The sequence below is a fragment of the Drosophila miranda genome (assembly GCF_003369915.1).
Source record: "Drosophila miranda strain MSH22 chromosome Y unlocalized genomic scaffold, D.miranda_PacBio2.1 Contig_Y3_pilon, whole genome shotgun sequence".
NCBI classification, from domain to species: domain Eukaryota; kingdom Metazoa; phylum Arthropoda; class Insecta; order Diptera; family Drosophilidae; genus Drosophila; species Drosophila miranda.
In genome coordinates, this window is record NW_022881625.1 from 117,600 (window position 1) to 127,178 (window position 9,579).

A 9,579-nucleotide genomic window follows, 5' to 3' on the forward strand; every position below is an offset into this window, starting at 1 on the left:
CAGCAGATTCCATAAAACGCTTCCTGGAAGAAGACCTCTTAAACTGTTTCGGGGTCCCCGAAACCATCGTAAGCGATAATGGGGTCCAATTTAAATCTCACACTTTTAACTCCTTGCTTGACAAATATAATATCTCTCATGTCTATACTGCCTTTTATTCTCCTCAAGCCAATGCTTCGGAGAGAGTAAATAGATCCGTTCTGGCGGCCATAAAAAATTATGTTGACCCGGATCAACGTAATTGGGATGAGAAATTAAGCAGCATTTGCTGTGCACTTCGGTCTAGCCATCATTTAGCCATAAGCACTACCCCGTATCGGCTTGCTTTTGGACAGCATATGGTAACCGATGCCAGTAGCTATAAACTGATGCGTAACCTAGACATGTTAGAAGATCGCGGTGTCCAATTTTCGCGAGAAGATTCCTTCGACATAATTCGCAGCAAAGCAAAAGGCTCTATACAGGCCCAGCACTTCCGAAATGCCAGATCCTATAACTTACGAACGAGACAAATTTCCTATAGGGATGGACAGGAAGTATATAGACGTAACTTTCAGCAAAGCAATTTCGCTAAGGGCTTTAGCGCAAAGTTAGCACCAACCTTTATAAAGTCCCGAGTGCGCAGGAAGCTAGGAAACTGCTATTACGAACTTGAAGATCTTCAAGGCCGCCTTGTAGGCAAATTTCATACCAAGGATATAAAACCTTGACATGAATTGTTACAAGCGCGGATCCCACTTTGGGTGTCCCACCCCAAGCGTGATTTAAGTGGGGGGGATTATGTAGTGCGCTTGTTGTAAGAAAAAATTGTTTGCATCGACGTCTTAATTTTCCCTAAAATTATGCTACGCGAATAGGCTAAGTCTTCTGTTGGGTCCAAGAAAGCTAAGCTTTTAACACGCCATCTACTGGGTGCGCTTCGTCACCGTGGGCTGCCCATATTATTTTGTTTGGCTGACGTTTTAATCGGCCTCCTCCTCCCACTGTCATTTTGACAAATCGAAAAAGAAAAAGGGAAGAACGAGGGGATGAGGCCTTGATTTCCGGGAGAAGCAGCTGGCTCTCTCCTCGTGGTATCCGAACAGTACGGACGTACTTATCCAGCTCAAAAAAAAAAAAAATTAATAAAAGGTAAAAATCAAATAAAAGTTCTTGGGAGACCAGCACGATCCGCCGGCCTTTCGGAAGAAAGACCCCATCCACCCAGACGAGAAACCAATCCCCGATCCACGGTGCAGAGGATGGTGCGAATTTTCTGACGATCGCCCCAAAGCGGGCCACCGTAGAGTTGGGAAGCTCCACCCAACGCCCCAACGCCCTCCGCCAACGCGGTCCACCGTAGAGTTGGGAAGCTCCACCTAAAGCCCCAACGCCATCCACCATAGCGAGCCCTTCAGCAGTTCCCGAGCTTCAGCGCCGACAGAGAGCGGCCCCTCAGCCGTTTCCGAGCTTTAGCGCCGGCAGCAGCGAGCTCTTCGCCGCCCCAACGCGAGCCGTCGCGACCGAGAGTGAGCCATCCAGCCACCGGGCCAAGAGCCTTAAACAAAAAGTGCCAAGTGATCTTCCTTGCCAGGAATAACCAGACCCGTCCAAGGAAAAAGAGACCCTGACCCGAATTTTTTTTGTCACCGTGCTTCGCCCTAACCTAAAAGCCAGATCATGACATGTGAAGGTTAAATGTATTAAATAAACCCCAACGGAACGGGCAGAACTCGTATGATGCTCTTGTGGCCCATTGTGCGTTTATTCCCAAAGAACTTATGTGCGCTTGTTAGGCCGTTGACCCCTTTGTGCATATAAAACGAAACCAGCTGCTTGGAGCTTTTTCCGTGCGCCCACACCTTGGTCTATGGATCAAGACCTACCCCAACGAATCTAAATAAACGAATAAATATTGAATAAAGTATAAAATATAGAAGTTAAAGATGGAATAATTTGATTTATGAACTATATATGCTCAAAAAAAAAAGCCCTAAACAAAAAGAAAAAGAAGATCAAGATAATCTGGTGTAAGCCGTGGTCATGCGTGTGCATGTGTGTGTGCTCTCTCTCTAAAACTTACAGGTATTCCCTCGCCGAAAGATCTTTTGGACGTGGCCGGAACATGGAAGTACGTAAGTGAACAAACTCCCAGTTAACGTTTATAAACTTTTAACATAAAGAGACAAAAGAAAAAACCATACATGAGCCCGGTCGCCCGTAGTCTTTGATTTTTCCCTAAATTATGTTGGAGCTTTTTTTCGTTGTTGTAAAGAGGCCTTAAGCCCACGCAAAGCTCAAGAGCTTTGGAAGATGTAAGCTTTAGCGCAGATCAGCGGCAGCAGGTGCTTCACACCTATGCGACGGTGATTAGTTACCCTTACTTCTGCATTAATACAAAAATACCGAAAATGAAGAAATCTTAAATTACAAAAGTTCCTACTTAAATATTCATTATTATTGTTATTATTCGTTAAATTATTCCCAGTACCCTACCACCTGTTTTTGAGATCATATATTTTATTCCTATTATTTAAAATTATTATTCCTATAGTTTTAATTCTCTTATTGCCCTAGCTTATACTCACCCCATAACTATCTATCATTTTCCTTCTACCCATGTATTTAGCTTTAGGCACTATCGATAAAAATAAATATTGTTAAAGATTTGGAAATGAATTGTTAGAAGATTTTTGTTTAGGAGCCATGCAGGGATCGATGAGGGAGAGTGAGGTATGACCCCCGGCGAGAAAAGGGATCATCCATAAGCCATATTTTCTTCGGAATTAGGATGATCAAGGTTGGGAGGGCCATGGCTGTTGCATCCAACACCAGCACAGCTACCCGTCGGTTCGGATATGCAACGCGGAAGCCCACTTCCCTGTCCCCTTAATTCCTTTGTCCCTTCTAATTCCCCCAGCCTCCTCATCCTCCTTCCCCAACCCCCTAACACTAGTCATACGGTCATACGCAGGGTATCGCACGCGGAAAAAAAAATAATAATAAGATAAGGTATCGACGCGAGCACGTATAGGAAAGGACCAGTATAGGAACCCCCCCATACTACCGATCATACAGCCGGAGCCAGCGCGTGCACCAGTCCTGCCCGATACACCCCCGACCAGCTCGAGTGGCACCGCCACACACAACAATCGTTGTATGTGATATGCTACACTGTTTGTCGTATATCGTTTGCCGTGTCATTTGTGCTCTGGTGCCAAAAAATAAAGACAGTGAAGGCCAGACGACGCCAAGCCAAGCCAGGCAGCAGCCATTTTGTGTCGCCCACCCCCCCCCCCCCCTCACCATTCGCCGCTGTACATGACCATTCCAAACGCGGAAAAGTGCTCCTCGCCAATCCACCACGCCACAGCCCTTCCTTCACCCCACCCACTACTATCTCCGACAAGCTTTAGTTCCTGTGCCACTACAAACATCACAAACAGCACAATCTAAAAGAGAAAACTGTGATAGACAAGAAAAAAAAATAAAAAAAATAAAGAGAACTAAGGTGCCAATAAATACATTAAACACAAACACACACACACAAGAGACTTTTCAATTAAAAAACAACAAACCGGCAGCAGATCGCCAACACACAAACCAACAGCCAGCCATGACCAGAGGAATGGCCAGACGAGGGTCAACCAGACGACACAGCGACGGCGGCAGAGCGGCCCGCAGAGGCGCCCTAGCAGCAGCAGCAGCAGCCAACAACACCAACACCAACACCGCCAATAGCAGCAGAGCCCTCGGCGCAGGCGCCAACACCAACGCCCCAGCCAATGCAGAGCGCCGACGCCACAGCCTTCCATCGAGTGAGTACCCAGCCATTGCCATGGCCGATATATCCACGGCCACAGCCACTCCCCCCTCGAGACCCGTCACAAAAACCGCGCCAACCACAAAGGGAAAGGCCAAAAAGACGCCTCTCACGCTCTTGGACGCACAAAACTGTTCAGGAGTAACGGGAGAGGGAGAAGACGGAGGAGAGCCGGCAAGCCGACGCGCAAGAGCGGAGCGCCAAAACGGCCAACGGGCAGCCACACACACACACACGACCGGATCGAACCTGTTGCGTGTCGAACCTGGTTCGAGCTCGAGCAGAGGGTCGATCCGAGCCATAGCCCAGCCTGCTCCAATGCCACAAATCCCACCAACACCAAAACGACGCCGCGCCCTCATCGACAGTGGGAGTGACGATGAGGGTGAGGGTGAGAGGAAGCAGGCTAGACGACGGGGCCGCCATCACCAGCAGCGGCAGCAAACACAAAACACAAATACAAACACCAACACCGTCACCTCCACTCACACCAGCACCATCGCCAATACCAACACCAACACAACTACTGCCACTCCCAATACACACACCCTTGCCATTGCCAATGACATCCGGCACGGCGAGTTCGGGCATCAGCCTGTGGAGGACAGAGGCTTGAGGATCCTCATCCGAGGTCTTCCCCATTCCACGCCCTCTGACTGGTTCCGGGACTGTATGCAGGCCGAGGGGTACACGGTCCGGTTTACTCGGGCGATCACCGATCGATTCGATCGCAGCCGCCAATACAACCTCTTCGAGGCTGAGATCGCCCCCAAACCGGACCGTGGTCAATTCGATGTGTTGAAGCTGCGACGCCTGGGTGGGAGGCCCGTCACGGTTGAGAGACTTGGAGTCTCCCGTGACCCTGCCCAGTGCCATCGATGTCAGGTGTTTGGCCACACCCGCGCATATTGTAGACGAGCTGCTGTCTGCATGAAATGCGCGGGTGGACATCAGACGACGGAGTGCAGCAAGCCAAGGGCCGTCAATCCCAAATGCGCCAACTGCCTAGGCGCCCACATCAGCGCCTACAAGGGCTGCAGCGCCTACAAGGCAGCCAGGCAGCGGCTCCTGGCCCACAGGGTCGCTGTCCAGGAGCATCGACGGCAGCAGCAGCAGCAGCCTCAGCCACTACGGCAACAGCCACAGCAAATGCAGCAGCCAATACAGCAGCAACAGCCAGCACATCGTCTCCAGCAGCCATCACAACGTCACCAGCAGCCACTACAGCGACAGTTGAAGCAGCAGCCACCCACACAGCCAATCCACCCACAGCCGCAGCAGCAACGCCAACGCGGTCCGGGTCGGCAGCATCGGCAACAGCTTCAGCATCGCGACCAACATCCCCAGCCACTGGCCGATGGGCGCCAACACCACAGGGTCCTGTCGATGCAGCCGATCCCAAATCGTGCTCCGACGCCACGCCAACCCCAGCTACAGCAGCAGCCAGGCGCCCAGTGCGATGGGAGCTGTGCCCATATCCTGAAAAGATATGCCGTAAAAATTAAAGAGCTGGAGGATAAGCTGGCAGCAATTTTGACGAAACTGCAAAACCTGCTGCAGGCAAGGGACGAGAGCACGGGAGGAGTGCCGCCACTTCAGACAAAAACAGCAGCAGCAGCATCCACACAGCCATCACCACGACCAACTGCAAATACGCACCATGACGCCGCAGCCATATCGGACTCCGAATCCGATATGGACTGCGAAGCAATTGACGACGAACATGACGACGAATGGACCGACCACGATCCATTCGACGATCTGGAGGGTCTGGGCCAAGTGTGGAGGGCCCAAATCGCCAGCGCACGCGAAAGCATGCGATCGGGCGGTGCCTGTTAATGCGCCCAATCGTTGATCCAGAGACAGCCACTGCAACAAAGGAAAAAAGACGTCAATACGGACAACAACGAAAAAACGGCCAAAACACACAAAATCCACACTTACCTGCCAATCACCAGACAGAGCTGACCAACAAGAAGCTGCCTCGCCATCAACATCAACAATTTCCTGCCAAATGGGAGGAATATGAGGCCCCTTTCTGATGACGCTGCCAGCGACCATCACAATGACGTCACGCCACTCCAATCAGACAACAGCCATTCCAACGACGACGCAGATGCTGTTCGCCAGCAACAACATCCAAATCAACGAAAGGCACCTGCAATGTGGCCAATAACTCCGACCATTGCCATCACACACCGATGCCAATGCCAACACGATGACAATGCAGTTGGGTGGCCGGACCAGTGCCCCTCGAGTGCAGCAGCCAACACTAACCAACAGACAGATGCAACGTGGGCGGCCGGACCAGAGCCGCTTGCCATCAAGACCATCATTGCCCACGATGCACGCCAATACTCACAACCAGCCAATAAACAACACACAGGGGGACAACAGAGCCGGCCGGTATACAGCGTAATGTTCGCATTGCGTTTGTTATGCCGGCCGGTGCTTCGTTGTAGTTGTCCTCCTGTTAGAAATAAAATAAATATAATTAATATGTTTATATGTGTGTAAATGTATGTCAATTATCGTTTATTTTACCTTGTCTGCATCAATGTTCTTGTTGTAGATGTCAATCCTGTTGTTTTTTGTAGTTTTTGCATGTCCGTAGATAGTTTGTCCATAGTTTTAGTTACTAGCCTGTGATATTAGGAATAAGTTTTTGTAAATTAATGTAGTTTTTCTGTAGTTAATTGTATATTATTAGTAGTTTTCTGATTAGTTTTATTACCTTTTTCCTCTTCTTCCCCACCTATCTGCCATTCCCATATTTCCCCTGACATTTGGTATTACTAAAAATACCACGCAAATACCAGACTTGACCGATAACACACAAAAAAAGCCAATACAAATTCAAATTGCATTTCTCAATGCCCAGTGTGTTATCGGTCGCAACTTCGGCAATTATGCCCAGCCAATTCCTCACCCACCCCCCACCCACTTCAAATGCCACTAAATGCCAAATGAGGCTGAGCAGGAATAAAATGAACACTGCCATCCTTCGCCACTCAGCCAAATGCCCCAACAATGCCAATACAACCGCCCACAAGATGCTATGCGGTCGACTCTTCGGAGCGTCTCGCGCCCGGATCGTAAGATCCGGAAGTTGAAAGTATCCGGGCGGTTATACGGGAGCAGGCAAACTTTCCCCTTCCCATCCCATCCCATCCTTGACAACAGAGCAGCCAATTCACACAGCACAGAGAAACATTAGACACGGGCCATTGCCCAACAACAACACACACAGCCACTGAAACAGAAGGCCGTTCAAATCTTCCATTGCCTACTTATCGGTGCTGCTGCCCTCGGACTACTTTCATCTCACTCAATATTGGGGTGAGTGAAAGTGGAACCGGGGTGAGAGCACCGGTAAATGACGATCGGCGATCGGGTCTTTCGAGTTGAGGGGGAGAGTATGGGAGTTGGCGGACATGTGAGAGTACCACCATGAACCTCGTCCGCCACTCTCATCTCGTCCACCCGCTCGAGAGGTCGCGATCGTCGGATGTATAATAATTGAACCATCGCCGCCGCCATTAAAATAAAATAAAATCGCAAGCTTGTTTGTTCGTTGCCATCAGTGTTGCCCGTGTCGTTTGTCGTTTTGACTGTTTGTCGTATATCGTTTGCCATGTCATTTGTGCTCTGGTGCCAAAAAATAAAGACAGTGAAGGCCAGACGACGCCAAGCCAAGCCAGGCAGCAGCCATTTTGTGCGCCAACACCAACGCCCCAGCCTATGCAGAGCGCCGACGCCACAGCCTTCCATCGAGTGAGTACCCAGCCATTGCCATGGCCGATATATCCACGGCCACAGCCACTCCCCCCTCGAGACCCGTCACAAAAACCGCGCCAACCACAAAGGGAAAGGCCGAAAAGACGCCGCTCTCACTGCCACTTTTCCCGCCTCTCACGCTCTTGGACGCACAAAACTGTTCAGGAGTAACGGGAGAGGGAGAAGACGGAGGAGAGCCGGCAAGCCGACGCGCAAGAGCGGAGCGCCAAAACGGCCAACGGGCAGCCACACACACACACACGACCGGATCGAACCTGTTGCGTGTCGAACCTGGTTCGAGCTCGAGCAGAGGGTCGATCCGAGCCATAGCCCAGCCTGCTCCAATGCCACAAATCCCACCAACACCAAAACGACGCCGCGCCCTCATCGACAGTGGGAGTGACGATGAGGGTGAGGGTGAGAGGAAGCAGGCTAGACGACGGGGCCGCCATCACCAGCAGCGGCAGCAAACACAAAACACAAATACAAACACCAACACCGTCACCTCCACTCACACCAGCACCATCGCCAATACCAACACCAACACAACTACTGCCACTCCCAATACACACACCCTTGCCATTGCCAATGACATCCGGCACGGCGAGTTCGGGCATCAGCCTGTGGAGGACAGAGGCTTGAGGATCCTCATCCGAGGTCTTCCCCATTCCACGCCCTCTGACTGGTTCCGGGACTGTATGCAGGCCGAGGGGTACACGGTCCGGTTTACTCGGGCGATCACCGATCGATTCGATCGCAGCCGCCAATACAACCTCTTCGAGGCTGAGATCGCCCCCAAACCGGACCGTGGTCAATTCGATGTGTTGAAGCTGCGACGCCTGGGTGGGAGGCCCGTCACGGTTGAGAGACTTGGAGTCTCCCGTGACCCTGCCCAGTGCCATCGATGTCAGGTGTTTGGCCACACCCGCGCATATTGTAGACGAGCTGCTGTCTGCATGAAATGCGCGGGTGGACATCAGACGACAGAGTGCAGCAAGCCAAGGGCCGTCAATCCCAAATGCGCCAACTGCCAAGGCGCCCACATCAGCGCCTACAAGGGCTGCAGCGCCTACAAGGCAGCCAGGCAGCGGCTCCTGGCCCACAGGGTCGCTGTCCAGGAGCATCGACGGCAGCAGCAGCAGCAGCCTCAGCCACTACGGCAACAGCCACAGCAAATGCAGCAGCCAATACAGCAGCAACAGCCAGCACATCGTCTCCAGCAGCCATCACAACGTCACCAGCAGCCACTACAGCGACAGTTGCAGCAGCAGCCACCCACACAGCCACTCCACCCACAGCCGCAGCAGCAACGCCAACGCGGTCCGGGTCGGCAGCATCGGCAACAGCTACAGCATCGCGACCAACATCCCCAGCCACTGGCCGAGGGGCGCCAACACCACAGGGTCCTGTCGATGCAGCCGATCCCAAATCGTGCTCCGACGCCACGCCAACCCCAGCTACAGCAGCAGCCAGGCGCCCAGTGCGATGGGAGCTGTGCCCATATCCTGAAAAGATATGCCGTAAAAATTAAAGAGCTGGAGGATAAGCTGGCAGCAATTTTGACGAAACTGCAAAACCTGCTGCAGGCAAGGGACGAGAGCACGGGAGGAGTGCCGCCACTTCAGACAAAAACAGCAGCAGCAGCATCCACACAGCCATCACCACGACCAACTGCAAATACGCACCATGACGCCGCAGCCATATCGGACTCCGAATCCGATATGGACTGCGAAGCAATTGACGACGAACATGACGACGAATGGACCGACCACGATCCATTCGACGATCTGGAGGGTCTGGGCCAAGTGTGGAGGGCCCAAATCGCCAGCGCACGCGAAAGCATGCGATCGGGCGGTGCCTGTTAATGCGCCCAATCGTTGATCCAGAGACAGCCACTGCAACAAAGGAAAAAAGACGTCAATACGGACAACAACGAAAAACGGCCAAAACACACAAAATCCACACTTACCTGCCAATCACCAGACAGAGCTGACCAACAA